Source organism: Onychostruthus taczanowskii, unplaced genomic scaffold, assembly GCF_017590055.1.
Source record: "Onychostruthus taczanowskii isolate IOZ18803 unplaced genomic scaffold, ASM1759005v1 scaffold67, whole genome shotgun sequence".
Taxonomy (NCBI): domain Eukaryota; kingdom Metazoa; phylum Chordata; class Aves; order Passeriformes; family Passeridae; genus Onychostruthus; species Onychostruthus taczanowskii.
The window spans coordinates 649,407-663,033 of NW_024504455.1; the positions used below are offsets into that span (position 1 = coordinate 649,407).

Here is a 13,627-nt window from a genome sequence, read left to right on the forward strand (position 1 = left end):
TGAAAATATTGCTGTCAAAACCACCCTGTTACATGTGGGTAAGGATTTTGTTTTACTGTTCTCCTGTACTCCCATGTTGCCTGGGATGGTTTTTTAAAGTGTACTTACAAGTTAAATTTGGTGGTTTTTTCTTTCTTTAAATCCTGTTTCATCTGGAAGTGCTCTCAGGGGACCCTTTGGTTGCCTTTTGAATGCTTAATTTCGCTCTCCTATTGCTTGGCTCCTCTGTCCTGTTTTTAAGCCTATAACCAGGGATCTTCTTGGCTCTGGAGTGCTTTTCCTCTTGGAAAAGCAGCTGTGAAGGAGCAGGCAGGGCTGTGTGGCAGGTCCTGTGCCAGAACTGCTCCTGGTTGTGAATTGCAGCCGTTGTTGGCGGTGCAGCATGGCCGGGAGTTGGAAAGTCACGCCTCGAGTTTGTGCAGCCTAAAAACAAATTTCCTTTTGCAAAGTAGGAATGCTGGTGCTGTTTTCCCTCTGATTTCAGCTTGGTCTGGGTGACCACTTCAAGCCAGCAGAACATTGCAGTTCTTAGCTAAAAATTTACAGAAAAATCGCCATGAATTTTTCAGTGAAATCTGCCTCTGCTTGCATTACCAAAAAATACCAGTGGCAGATTCCAAGTCTGCTTGGAATTTCCATTGGTTTTTGCTAGTGCTGGAAAGGAATTCGTTGTGTTTAAAGGTAGCTGATCCAGGCTTAAAAACAAGTCCAGTCTGAGCTGGTCTTGTTTAAGTCTTTGTGAGGCCTCAACTTCCACTTTGGTACAAGAGAGATGGAGACAGCAGCAGGAGTAGGAGAAGAAAGCCTAAAATGAGCTGCGGGCTGTGTTATCTGCTTTCTTGTTCAACATCAAGCTCCCCAGAATAAAAGGCTTTCATCCAAATTTGGATCATGACCCAGACTTGCCTCCATGGTATCTTCAGCTGATGCCTGTGAATGTTTGTTGTCTCAGTTGTGCTGCACCTCAACAGCCACAATTTTAATGATTCCTTTCTTTTTCCTTCAAATGTGTGTACATCAAGCTTTCTACTCTACGTTAACAAATTGAACAACAATGAGAATTTTAATTGGACACCTAGTTCTAGGGGGTATTTTTTGAGAGGCAGCTTGCTGGAATTGTTATTATCTTTTGCTTTTTTCTGACCTTTAAGAATGAAGAGAAGGGCTGGAGGCACACAACCAATATACTCTGATGTCTTTTTAAAATTTTGAACACTTGCAAAATTCCTTTTTTTTCTATTGTGGGCCCTCAGCTTTAAAGGCAAGATCCCCTTTCTTTTTTTTTTTTTTTAATGAAAGACACATGAAGGAGGAGAAATGGTCTTGCTGAGATTCAGATCATTATAATCTCTGTAGCTGGTGTGAGGAAGGAATTTCTGATCTAACCACAGCTTGTTCATCACATATTCAGCCAAGGATATTATGAAGTCAGTGCATGGAAGCAATTTTTTTTATTGCTTCCAAACCCCTGTTGTTTGTACACAGCAAATATCCCACCCTGGAAATCATCCTGGGTGGGAGAAGGGACAAAGATTTCCTCCCAAAGGAAACAGCAATGATAATTTTTTAATCTATCCAGTAAAAAGAAGCCATCTTTATTGACTGGCTGGGCTGAGCTGTCAAACATGGTCTTTCTTTCTAACACAAATCTCCTAATCCTCTTCTTAATTGCAAGTTGTCTGAACTGTGAGGATGTGGGAGGGGGGAGATAGCCAATAAAGCCTCTCCCTGCCTTCATCTGCTGCTGCTCATGTAGCTGCAGATCTGTAAAGGATATATCGACCCCTTCCTATGAACTGGGCAGTCCCTGTCAGGGTTGATGCCCTTCAAGTGAGATGTGTGTGATTGCAGATAGTCCATTTGGTTAAATGCATCACATGACCTCCAGCTGAGGCTTCTGATGGCTTTTTGGGGTCCTTTTGTGCAGAGATAAACGAGGAGCTGTGATCCATCAGCATAATGAATTGCAGTGCTGTGTCTGGGCTGCGAGTATTAATTCACTCTCTGGTGAAATGCTCTTGTAATTCCCGCTTGGCCAGAGCAGTGAAATGACCTGAACAGATGATCTAAGCCACGGGCTTTGGAGCTGGGACTTTGTCAGGGCTCATTCCCAAATGGCCAGAGGTCACTTGTCACAGAAATTGCTTGCTTTGCTGAAATCTGCCATTAGAGGATGGGCTCATTTGCCCTTTTCCGTGTGTTTTTCAATCTGTGAGGTTTTCAGGCCATAGGCCTGAAGGCACAGGAGCTTTTGAGGGAGAGGGGCTCTTTCAAGGTTGTTTGATTTGAGGCTGGGCACTGAAGCATTGGATGTGACCAGTGACTCAGAGCTGAGTCCCCATGAATGGATGTGTCCAATTGATGGGCTAAATGCAGGGAAATCCAGTCATTCCATTAAATATCAACGTGTTTTTTCTTATTGTTTCTGCGGGTGCCCCCCTCATTAGAGGGGTCTGGGCTAGATGATCTTTCAAGGTCCTTTTCAACCCAAACTATTTTATGATTCTATTTTTTTTTTTCTCCATGATGCTTGGAAATGAAAGCAAAACCAGGCTGTGTTTAGGGTTTTCCACATCACTTAAACATCTTGTAAAATTCACCTTTGAGCCCTTCACTTTACAGGGGGGCTGTGAGGTGGATGATTGTCCAGGGAAGCTGTGACAGCTGAGCCAGGCAGGAATTGCATTTGCTTTGTGTGGTGCCTTCAGGCCAGACTTTGCAGAGTGTTACTGGTTTTAACTGGGAATAGCATATTTTGGCCTTCATGAAGGAGCAAGACCTCTCTTAGACAGGGCAGGATCCTGTGGAGGACTGGCAAGGAGCAGAGAGGTGTTCCAACCTCAGGAACTGGGATTAACCTGCCAGGACCTTGCTTCTCTTTGATTTCCACACCCTTCTAGAAAGGTTGGGATGAACCAGCTTGTTCTGTGTCAAAAAAGGTTCCCTATTCCAGCAAAGCTGCTTTGAAAGATGGGAATTCCCAAGTCCTGGAAACCCCAGGAAAGCCACGGGGTTAGAGCCTAATCTTGTGGTGCACCCTAAATATTGTCAGGGTGAGGATGTCTGATGCTGAATTTGTGGTCTAGTCCTGATACAGGCAGAATGCCTGTGGGGGAGAGTCTGCAAAACCCATTGACTGCGGGGCCTGGGCTGGGATTATGGGCTCAGACTGATTAACATGCCCTGGGATTTGGAAAGCTTTGGAGGTGTCAAAGCTTTTTCCTGCAGAGCATCTGCAAAACCTGGCTTTGGGCTCTGAACAGCCAGCTCTGAACTGAGCTGCAGCTGGAGAAAGGGGGAAGAAAAAGGGGCAAGGAGGGATTTTTGGGCTCTCAGAGCCAGCCATGTGTTTTTACAGGGATTTCTTCCCCCTGGACACCTGGGTACAGCAAAGCTCCTCCACTCTAAGCTGCAGCCACTCTCATAAAATCTTGACTGGTTTGAATGTGCTGGATCAACTGCTGGTTTAACCCACATGGGAAAGCCTTTCCAGACTCTCCCTGTGAGTTCCCTGTACTGGTTTTGACTGGGATTCAGTTAATTTTCTGCACAGCAGCTGCTGTGGTGCCAAAATCTGGTGGATTTTGGGTTTGTGAGCGAAACAATCTTACAGCTATTGCCGGAGATTGTTTACACAGCATCAAGGTACAATATTTTCTGGATTCCCTCCAAGAAGGGGAAAAAACTGAGGTGGTTTTTCTGCTTGTTTTCCTAAACAAGTGTTCTTCCTCTCAGCTGTGTAGTTGTTGTTGTAGTTAGACTTCTACAAATGAATTACATAACTCCTTTTTCCAAAGAAGCAGTGGGAACCTGTGATCCTGTTAATCCCAGGTTAATTAATTGTGTTGGTCTTTACTCAAACATTTAGTCCTTTCCCATGTGTGGAGCCATGAGTGTGAATTTTGAGGAGAGAAAACGAGAAAAGTGAAATGGCATTGACATCATGGAAGTTTGGCTTGTGGGAGTCCGGATGTCAGAAGTTCTGTCTGACCTTGACAGAATAGTGAAAATTTGTGGCTTTTTTCAAGAGGAGCCTTGATTTTCCTCCCCCAGAGGGAAGTGAACGTGACCTTGCTACCCTTGGGTTGGGCTCCAGTGATTTACTTCACATTTGGGGTTGAATTTGACAGTGTCCTGCTTCACCAACTCTGCTTTTCCAGCCTCTCTTGTGAATTCCCAGGTGTCCTGGAATGGATCCAAGGACACTTGGGCTGTGACAGAGCAGAAAATGTTGGAGAGCAACTTTGCAGCTTTGTGTCCTTCCTGGGTGGCTGGATGCACTGGGAGAGTGCAGGGGCCAGTGGAAAAGGCTTTTGATCATCCTTTCTTTTTTTTCTATCCAAGCTGAAGGTATTTTTTCTGTAACTCATGAAAGACTTGGTGTAAGTGCCTCAAGGATGCTTGTGGTTCCAAAATGACCACGAAAATTAACTAGATAAGAAGGAAACCTGGCCCCAGTGGGAGTAAATTAATGAAATGGAAGGAATAGGAAGGAGCAGGGTTAGTTTGTGGTGATGCTCCTTGAGAAAGGTGGTAGAGGTGGAAGATGGGGAAGGAACCAGTTTGGGAGTAGATCATAGAATGGTTGGGTTGGGAAGGATCTTAAAAACCACCTAATTCCACCTTCCACTGTCCTAGGCTGCTCCAAGCCCTGTCCAGCCTGGATTTGGACACTGCCAGGGATCCAGGGACAGCCACAGCTGCTCTGTGCACCCTTTGCCAGGGCTCCCCACCCTCCCAGGGAACAATTCCTTCCCAATATCCCATCCTAACCCTGCCCTCTGTCAGTTCAAAGCCATTCCCCTCTGTCCTGTTCTTCCAGGCCCTTGCCAAATGCCCCTCTGTGAAATAATGGTCAGCAGGGAAGGGAACAACTTGAAAATCTGTGAGGTGTGGCTTTCCTGGCATTGGTCACAGGACATTTCAGTCATCTGCCAGTTTGTAGTTTGGGAGGGGACTCTGCTGCCTGTGAGGTCTGGGTGGGGATCCAAAGTGCTTGGGTTCCAGGAATGCCTGTGGTTTTAGGAATTGGGAACCTCTGTGCTGCTGACATGTTTCATTAACAAAATTGATTAGCAAAGCTGAAAACTATAATGACTCTTCTTTGTTGGCTGTGAAGCTGATCTGTGATTTTTGTTCACTGTCTCGTGTGCTCCTCTGGGAAAGGAAACTTGGATTTAGGAGTGTTTGGTAGCAGATTTAAGCTTTTTCTCCAGGTTGTTTCTAGAAGAAGTGTGGCCAAACTCCAGAGTGGGATTTCAAAGGTATAACCAGCAGCTTCTTGTCTATGGCTAGAGGTTTTAATTGTTTTTTGGTTGTTACTCTTTGTACTCATCTCAATCTTGAAAATTATTCTATTTTTTTTTTTTTTTGCCTTTGTGCCATGTCTACAGTGAGGTGTTAAAAGCAAAGCTGGTGAACTGGTCTGGACCCATAATTTCCACTTGACATGCAGTTCTGAGCCTTTATTTGGCAGATACTTATTTGCAGATGATGTCAGCAAGCACTTGAGAGTCAATTGACTGCAGTGAAGTCAAATGAGGCCCTTTTGCAGGGAGAATTATGGAACAAAAAATGAAACAACTGAGGCTTTGTTTGAAGTGTCCATTTGCAGCCTGTGACTCCTGGAAACTGAATCAACTTCCTTGTGAGCTCTCCTGAAGGCACCTGCAGAGTCAAGGTTGACTTTTGGGTGACAAAAAGCAGTGCCAGTGACCTTGGGTGGTTGTTGGGATCGGGCTGCCTGTGCCAAGGATGGCCCTGGCTCCAAGGAGAGCAGCTCTTGCCTCCCTGCCCATCAGCTGGGGGTTCTGGGGCTGCTGGGCAGCCTCTTGATTTGAGGGTGATGTGAACAGCAGAAGTCTGGAGACTTTAACATCCCCTTTATGCCAAAGTGTCCTTGCTGGGCACCCAAATTCCCAACCAAATTCCAATGGGATCAGATCAGCTGGATGCTTAGCAAAGGGAGAGGAAGGAGACCCCAGTCCTTGTCCCTTTCAGCAGAAACCAACCTTTCTCTTGATTGCAATCAAGAAGAGGCCTTAAAGATGAGGTAATTCCAACCTTCCACTGTCCCAGGTTGCTCTAATCCCCATCCAGCCTGGTCGTGGGCACTGCCAGGGATCCAGGGACAGCCACAGCTGCTCTGGGCACCCTGTGCCAGGGCCTTGCACTCTCTTAGGGAGGAATTCCTTCCCGATATCCCATCTGATGATGCTTGGGGGGAGAGCAGGGTGTTTTTGGCGTTGATGTGTCGGCTCTTCGCTCCTTTCAGCACACGGCTCTTTCGTTCTCGCTCGCTGCTGTCCCCTCGCATTTGACATTTTCTCACGTGACTTTTTGTGGCCTTTCTGGCAAAACAAACCTGGTTCCTGTAATTCAGAGCTCGCTGTGGTGCCCGCTGGAGGCTCTGCTGGCTTTGTCACAGCCACACCACCCCACATCCTGGGCAAACACCCCCGTGTGCCTGAGCCTCCTCGTCTGGCTCTTTTCCTTCCCCAGCACCCTCTAGAGCCCCAAGTTGTGTCAGAAATGGGGGTGTAGCTGAGCACTGTCTGGAAAGCATCTCATTTCACTGCTTTTTTTTTCCTCCTTGAGGTTGATGCAGTTTTACTCTGTGTGTGTTTGCAGGATTTAGTAGCTGTGTGCTCAAGTCCGACCAAATTATTTTGCTGCTGCCATCAGGGATTCCTGCTTCTCCAGCCACAAGTGAGGGATAAACAGCACAAGGCCAAGTGGAACCTATGATGGACCAGTGTCTGTCATGTGCTGGGCTTGAAGTACCAAAGTTTTTGTGTGATGAGCCAGCTCCAGCATTTAAATTTACTCCCAGGATGGCTGATTGTTTATTTTCTTTTCCCAGTGCTTCACCCTTGAGATTTAAAAAATAGTAATGAATAAATAAGCCAAGCTTCTGCCTCCTCTCCAGAGGGATGCTGCCTTTGGACACTCAGCTGCTGCTGGGCCTTGTGGCTTCATTTGGTTTTCCTCTGGCAGTGCAGTGAACCCATTTAAATCTCTCTTAGGGAAAAATAGGTAAATCCCTTCCATATGTCAACTATTAGAAAAATACATGATTTCTTTGACTTGCACAAAGCATCCCCTTGTCTGGCAGATACACGAACAAGTGCAGCCTTGTTTCTGGGAAGACAAGCCCTAACCTCACGCTGGTAAATCTGACATGTCCACAGTTTCAGGCAGTCTCTGCTGATGTCAGCTGTGCCTGTAGAAGCTGGGGAAGACCCTGATTTTATCAATTTTCCCCTCGAAAGAGAGAGGCACTTCAGTTTTGCCTTGCTCTAATTATTTTTTTATTCTAGGCCTTCAGGTCACTGGGTTGCCACCAAAGCTGGGGCAGAAAGCCTTTGGCACATTAGCCCATTCAGTGGCTTTTGTCACCAGATGTGTCTTTGCCCTCTGGAGCATCCTGTGGGATAAATGAGGCTGTGTTGTGATGGGGCAGCACTTTGTGGAGCAAAATGTGAGCACTCAGGATTTGCCAGCTGGGTCAGCCTCGAGGTCACCCTGCCCCACATCCTGTCTGTGCCGGGTCAGGGATGGGATTTGGGAGGAGCAGGGATCAGCCTGCTGTGCCCTGGGCTCCTTCCTGCTCCCTCCTGCCCTGTGCCCATCTGGGCTTGGACACAGATGGGATTTTGGGAAGGAATTGTTCCCTGGGAGGGTGGGCAGGCCCTGGCACAGCTTCCCAGAGCATCTGTGGCTGTCCCTGGATCCCTGGCAGTGCCCAAGGCCAGGCTGGACAGGGCTTGGAGAAGCCTGGGATAGTGGAAGGTGTCCCTGCCATGGCAGGGGTGGCACTGGGTGTGCTTTAATGTCCCTTCCAACCCAGCCCAGTGTGGGATTCTCTGAAAGAGGACTCTGGAAAAACATAAGACACAGCTTGGGGAAGAAGAAGGGAGGATGAAGGGCAAGGAAACGAAGCAGTGCAGTGGTTGGATCCAGTCTGATCCAATATTTGTCTGTTCTTCTTGATTTTAATTAACTGATGTGCATCAAGTTGCCTGAAGAGTGGCTGGAGAAACCTTTCCAGTTTAATAGATAAAACCTGACAAGTATCTTAATTGGAAAAAAGATGTTTTCTAGTGAGATTGCTTTGTGTGGACACATGGACTTCTTAGAGAGATAAAAAGGAATTACAATTATTCCTGAGCACACTCCCTCTGAGAAATGGAGAATTGGAGGTGGTCTCAGGGACCTCCTTCCATATATTGTATTTTCACATACTTTTTCATTTAGGGTGTTGTTCAGCTGCTCTGAGTCTTTTGTAGGACTCAGGCAGAGCTTACCTGCTGAGCTTACCTGGGAGTGGAAACTAATTCAGGGTCATTACCTTTTGGCTGTATTTTTGGCTGAATTTCTGCTGGTATTGCACAAAGATTTTTTTTTGTTTGTTTGTTGATTGTTTTTCATTTTGTGATAAGTAAAAAATGGCTTTTCCTGCTTTCTTTGAGTTGGACAGCCTATGATTGTGGAATGTAAGAGCTCCTTTGGAAGAAAAGTGGTTCTGAAGTTAAATTTCACCAACAGCAGCTGTTGAAAACTGGGGTTGCCACTACTTCAAACTTTATTACTGGTCTTGGGATGGGAGGATTTAGGGATGGGGCCAGTCTGCCCTCTGCAAATGTATTAAACCAAATATACTGGGAGGTGGCTTGGTGTGTTGTATAAAAGGAAACTGAGAAAATCAAATAAAAGGAATCTTTGTGCTCAGCCTGGGCTGAAGTGGCAGCCAAAAAATTTAAAGCAACCTCTGCTTTTATTTTGGCATCTTTGTACCAGTTTCACTGGGATGAGCTCACAGGGCTGAACAAAGGAATAGCTGGAAAATTAATTTCTTTGGGATTGAAGACAAATTCTGCTCAGAGTTGTCTCTCAGTTACTCAGTGCAGCTGGAGTGAGCCTCTTGTTGTGCTTCAGGGCTTTAATTGTCTTTAGTGGGAATAATTAATTAATAGATTGATGTGAGTGTGGTATTTACTTCCACAAGTTTCAGCTTTGCAAGAGTTCTTAATTACAAAGCAATATCTGAAGGGGTTTCAAGAGAGCTGGAGAGGGCCCGGGGACAAGGGATGGAGGGACAGGACACAGGGATTGGCTCCCACTGCCAGAGGAAATAGATGGGATTTTGGGGAGGAATTCTTGGCTGTGAGGGTGTGGTGCCCAGATTAGAAATTAGGATTAGAAATTCTGTATGTAACTGCTATGGAAGCCAATCAATCACCTATAAAAAGGTCAGCCCTGCTCAGGAGCCACTTGGAAAATCATCCAGAGCCTGGCTTTGAAGGCAAAGCAGCTCAAGCTGCAGAGAACACCCTGCAAACCCCCAAATTAGCTGTGATTCCTGGTGGCATCAGCCCCAGTGCCACACAAGTCACCTCCAAAGCAGCACACAGTGGTTGTCAGGAGGTCTCAGGTACCAGGGGGAAGGATGATCCCAGGGATTCAGAATTCCTCAGTGATGACACCAGCAAGGTCTCTTCCATCCCAGTCTATTCTGTGCTTCTGTGGAATGCTAATCTCCAGGTGTTTGGGGGGTTTCTTTAATATATTTTCCCCTTGCTCTCGTTTCCCCCCCTCTCTTGCTTTCCTGGTTCCATCTCAGACCTGCTGCCAGAGCAGCCCAAAATGAGCTGGCAGGAGAAGGAGCTGGGAGCTCTGTTCTGGCCCTGGCTCTGTTGTGCATCCTTGCAGAAGCTCCTTCCTGAGTGGGGTTTGTGCAGCCAGGGCTCTCAATCTCATTTCCAGCTAGGACAGAGCTGCTTCAGTGGGGTCAGAGGAGCTAATGAGGGGTTTTTCCTTTGGGATTCTGTGCCAGCACTCCATCCTTGGAGTCAATGTGTGCTGGGAAAAGGGGGTTGGAATTCAGCAGGGTGACGTGGCAGCCTGGATACCTCTAGATAGCATCATAATTCAGGCAGCACAGCAGTCAGAGGAGCTCTGCCTTTCCTCTCCCCACTTCTGGAGTGTGGGCAGAGCTGATGCAATGGATCTGTTGGGATTTCCATCCCCCAAGTGCTGGTTTGGGTGTAGGATGATGCTCTTAGTTCAACAGCCCACATGCTGAACTCTCACCACTTCTTGGGTGATGTAAACCCAAATGTTTGCATTTGGTGGTTCCTTTCAACCCAAGTTCCTTATTCAGTTTTCTGGATGGATTTGGGATTTGCCATTGTGTGCTGGTTTTTGTAATATTTAATATTCCTCTGGGCTTTTTTTTTTTTTAATTGTACTAAAAGCCCTGAATGATGAATATGATGAGATGAATTAAACACAGGCTTGGCCTGGCCCTTACCTCACCAATCTTTGGCTTTAAAGGTGCCAATTTAATGTTTCTTTTTCATGTCAGTGAGGTGGCTTTTGACACTTGCAGCCCCCTTCCAGGGTTCCCAGAGCAGCTGTGGCTGCCCCTGCATCCCTGGAATGCTCAAGACCAGGTTGGGCAGGGCTTGGAGCATCCTGGGACAGTGGAAGGTGTCCCTGCTCATTGCTGGACAGGTTGGGCTGGATGAGCTTTAAAAGGTTCCCTACAGCCTCAGGCTATTGTATGATTCCATGATTCTCACTCCTTCTTCTAGAAAATCTTGCCAAATTCAGGAAAACACTTTGTTCTGCTCTTGGGAACAAAGCTTTCCTGGGCTGGACTTGTTCCTTCAAAAAAGATTTGTGTGAGAGCATGAAAGCAGCTGGGGAAAAATGATGGAGAAGTGACCCAGGCCACACAGAGCTGTCAGGGTGGTTTAAGGTATTAAATCAGCTGCAACTGCTGCTCAACAATTATATTTTGCAACAGGGTTAAAGTCTGGGGGTTCTTTGCCCTCTCTGTCTGGGGTGATTCGTGACTTAACACACTGCCTGTGCTCCCAAATTGTTTTCCTTGTCACTTGCCACTTGTTCTCCAGGCTGTCACTCCACGGGACATGCCCACAGTGGCATCCCAAGGGGGTGCCTTTGCCTCTGGGGCTGCCAGCAGTGATGGATGGGCTCACCTGGAGCCAGGTGCTGCCTGGAGATGCTCCTGTCACTCCCAAACCTGATGGATGGGGCAGTCTGGCACTGCAGGGGGTGGCCTTTGCAGCAGCAAAATGCAAATAATGCAGATAATGAGTGTGAAAGGGTCGTTCTGACTGTACCAAACCAGCCACCAAGAGTGCCACAAATACTCATTATTTGCAACAAACCAAGCACTCCACACAACACTGTAGCCATACAAGCTAGGGCACTAAGGGAGCAACCCACAAAATCCCAAGATTTTGCAAAATCCCAACTTCCCAAAATCCTGAGTTTAACAAAAGATAAACTCAAAAGAGCCACTGAGGCTGAAACAAAAACTGTTTTTAAAAAGCCTTGCTACTTCACAAGTAGAGCCCATTGAAGGCCATGTTTTAACTATAAAAAACCCAGTCATTTTGTAAAAGAGTGTTCTAAAGCAGTAAATATGCAATATTACCTTACACCCTCAGTGCAAAAAAAAAAAAAATTTTTACAAACCACTGTCACTGTGGAGGCTGGAGGGAATTTCTGGTTGCTTTTCTGAGCCCTTTTTAGGCTCATTTCTCTGCTGTGCTTGAGATGCTCTTGGATCTGTTTTATTCTCAAGCCTTGCACCCCTTCTAATTATTGAGGCCTTGCCAAGCACTACAGGACAGCTTTGGAAATGAAGACTTGTCTTCTCCTCTTTTCTGACTTGTCTCCAGATGGGAATAGTCATTTTACCCTGAAGATGCTGCTCTTACCTGTGCTCTGTGAATGGATCCCAGCACCAAGCTGGATACTGCACCCCAGGGACAATCTGGGAAGCATCTGCTGCTGCTGGCACATTAAGTGGTTATGAGCACTAAAACAGCTTTATGAGAAGCCAGCACTCAGCTTCTTATTAGTCCAGTGCCTCTGTGGCTTGAAAACAAATTAAATTTGAGATTTTCAACACTTGCAACCAATGTTTAAAGCTATTAGAGAGGTAAAAAGCTGAAATGGCTCTAAAGCCTCCATTACAATTTCACCACTGATCGAAGGCTTTTCCAGAGGTGGCAAGAAGGATTTTTAAAGCTTCTTTAGATGGCTGCAGTGAAGCTGGGGAGGGGGGTGAATGTGGTCCAGGAGGAAGTTCTGCCAGCCCTGGTGCTGAAATGCTCCGTGGGGATGGCCCTGGGTGAGGGGACAGTGCCTTTGGAGCTCCAGGGTGTCTGAGGGCAGAAAAAGCAACAGGAGGAAAAGAAACTCTCCTGTTTCTCCACTTCTGCATTGCTTCCACCAGCACAGGCTTGTTCAACAGCTGATCTTGCTCCGAGTGAACTTTTTTCTTCCTTTTCCCCCCCGTTGCTTGGCAGTGAAATGATTCATGGCGCTTTGTGGCTTTTATTTAATTGGCACCTCTTTCCCTCCCTTTTTAACCTGTTCTGGTTTTCTTCCTCTTTCTGTGATCTCCTTTCCTCAGTTTGCTTGAAAAGGAGAGAAATAGCCCAAATCCCTTTCCTCAGAGCTGCAGTGCCACCAGACACTCAAAGGCTTTAAACTCAGATATTTTGTGTGCACCAGAGCTGGCTGAGGACCAGGAGCTCCCGTCCTCTTGCTCCTGATGATGCTGATTTAAAGACAGCACCAGACTAAGGAAGTGAGATCAATAAAGAAAAGATCTGGGTGAATTTCATGGTGCTTCTCAGAATCAGGCAGAGTGTGTATTTTTTTTCCCCCTATATTTGCTTTTTCAGAACTGACATCCTCAGAGGCTGCTGGGTGTTAAATTTGGGTGGGAACTGCTGGTGGAGAAGAGAAAATTAAAATTTCAGATATCATTGTTTCCTCTGGATGTGTTTTGTCCTCCTTGTTGGAGCAAGTTAAAGCTTGAGGGTGCCTTCAGGATCAGGAGATGCATTAAATGCCACCAGTTACCTTTGGAAAGTCATTTCCTGGGTGGAAATTTGATATTTTCTGAATTATGGTGCCTTTTTAATGGAGGCCTTGATCTTGGCAGGCTCCACCTTCTACAAACACCTCAAAAGATCACGAGGAAAGGAGTTAGTAAGGGGAGAAAAAACAAATATGTGGACATACTTCGGGAAAAATCATTCAATTCGTACACTGCCCAATTTTTGGACTCTTGCCTGGCTTGTGGGCTTGGGACACATGAAATGCTTTTTGCACTGGTGGAAAAGAGGCTTTGAGTTTTATAATTCATGTATGGACATCTTGAGCTTTGTTTAAACACTTTTGTCTGTCATCACAGCTCTGGCTTGAAATAGGATTAGGGTTTGTTTTCCTTGGCTTCCCAAAATTTTGCTTAAGGAGGACTTCAGCTCTATTATTAAGCCATGTTTACTGTGTAGGGACACTGACACTGGTGAGGAAAGCTTGTGAAATAAATCACGTGCTCCTTGTGTATTTGGCTGCTGCCTTTTATTCGTTAGGACTTTCTGCAGTGGATTTGCTTTCATATAATTTGGTGGGAGGAGGGTGATTTAAATATGAATTTAATTATTTCCCGTGGTAGGAAAGGAGCCCCTCTGTAGCTGTGTGCTGTCGCTGCTGCCTGCAAAATTGCAGCTATTTATCCTCCTTGGGGTCCTGTTGCAGTCAAATTCCAGATGTCAGAGTTTGCTGGGGTTTAAAA

General features: G+C 46.2%; 1 protein-coding gene across 4 annotated transcripts in view; it reads left to right on the forward strand.

Moving 5' to 3' along the window:
- Positions 1 to 13,627, forward strand: part of GDPD5 (glycerophosphodiester phosphodiesterase domain containing 5) — a 99,268-nt gene that overhangs the window by 41,454 nt on the left and 44,187 nt on the right. The window lies entirely within an intron of this gene.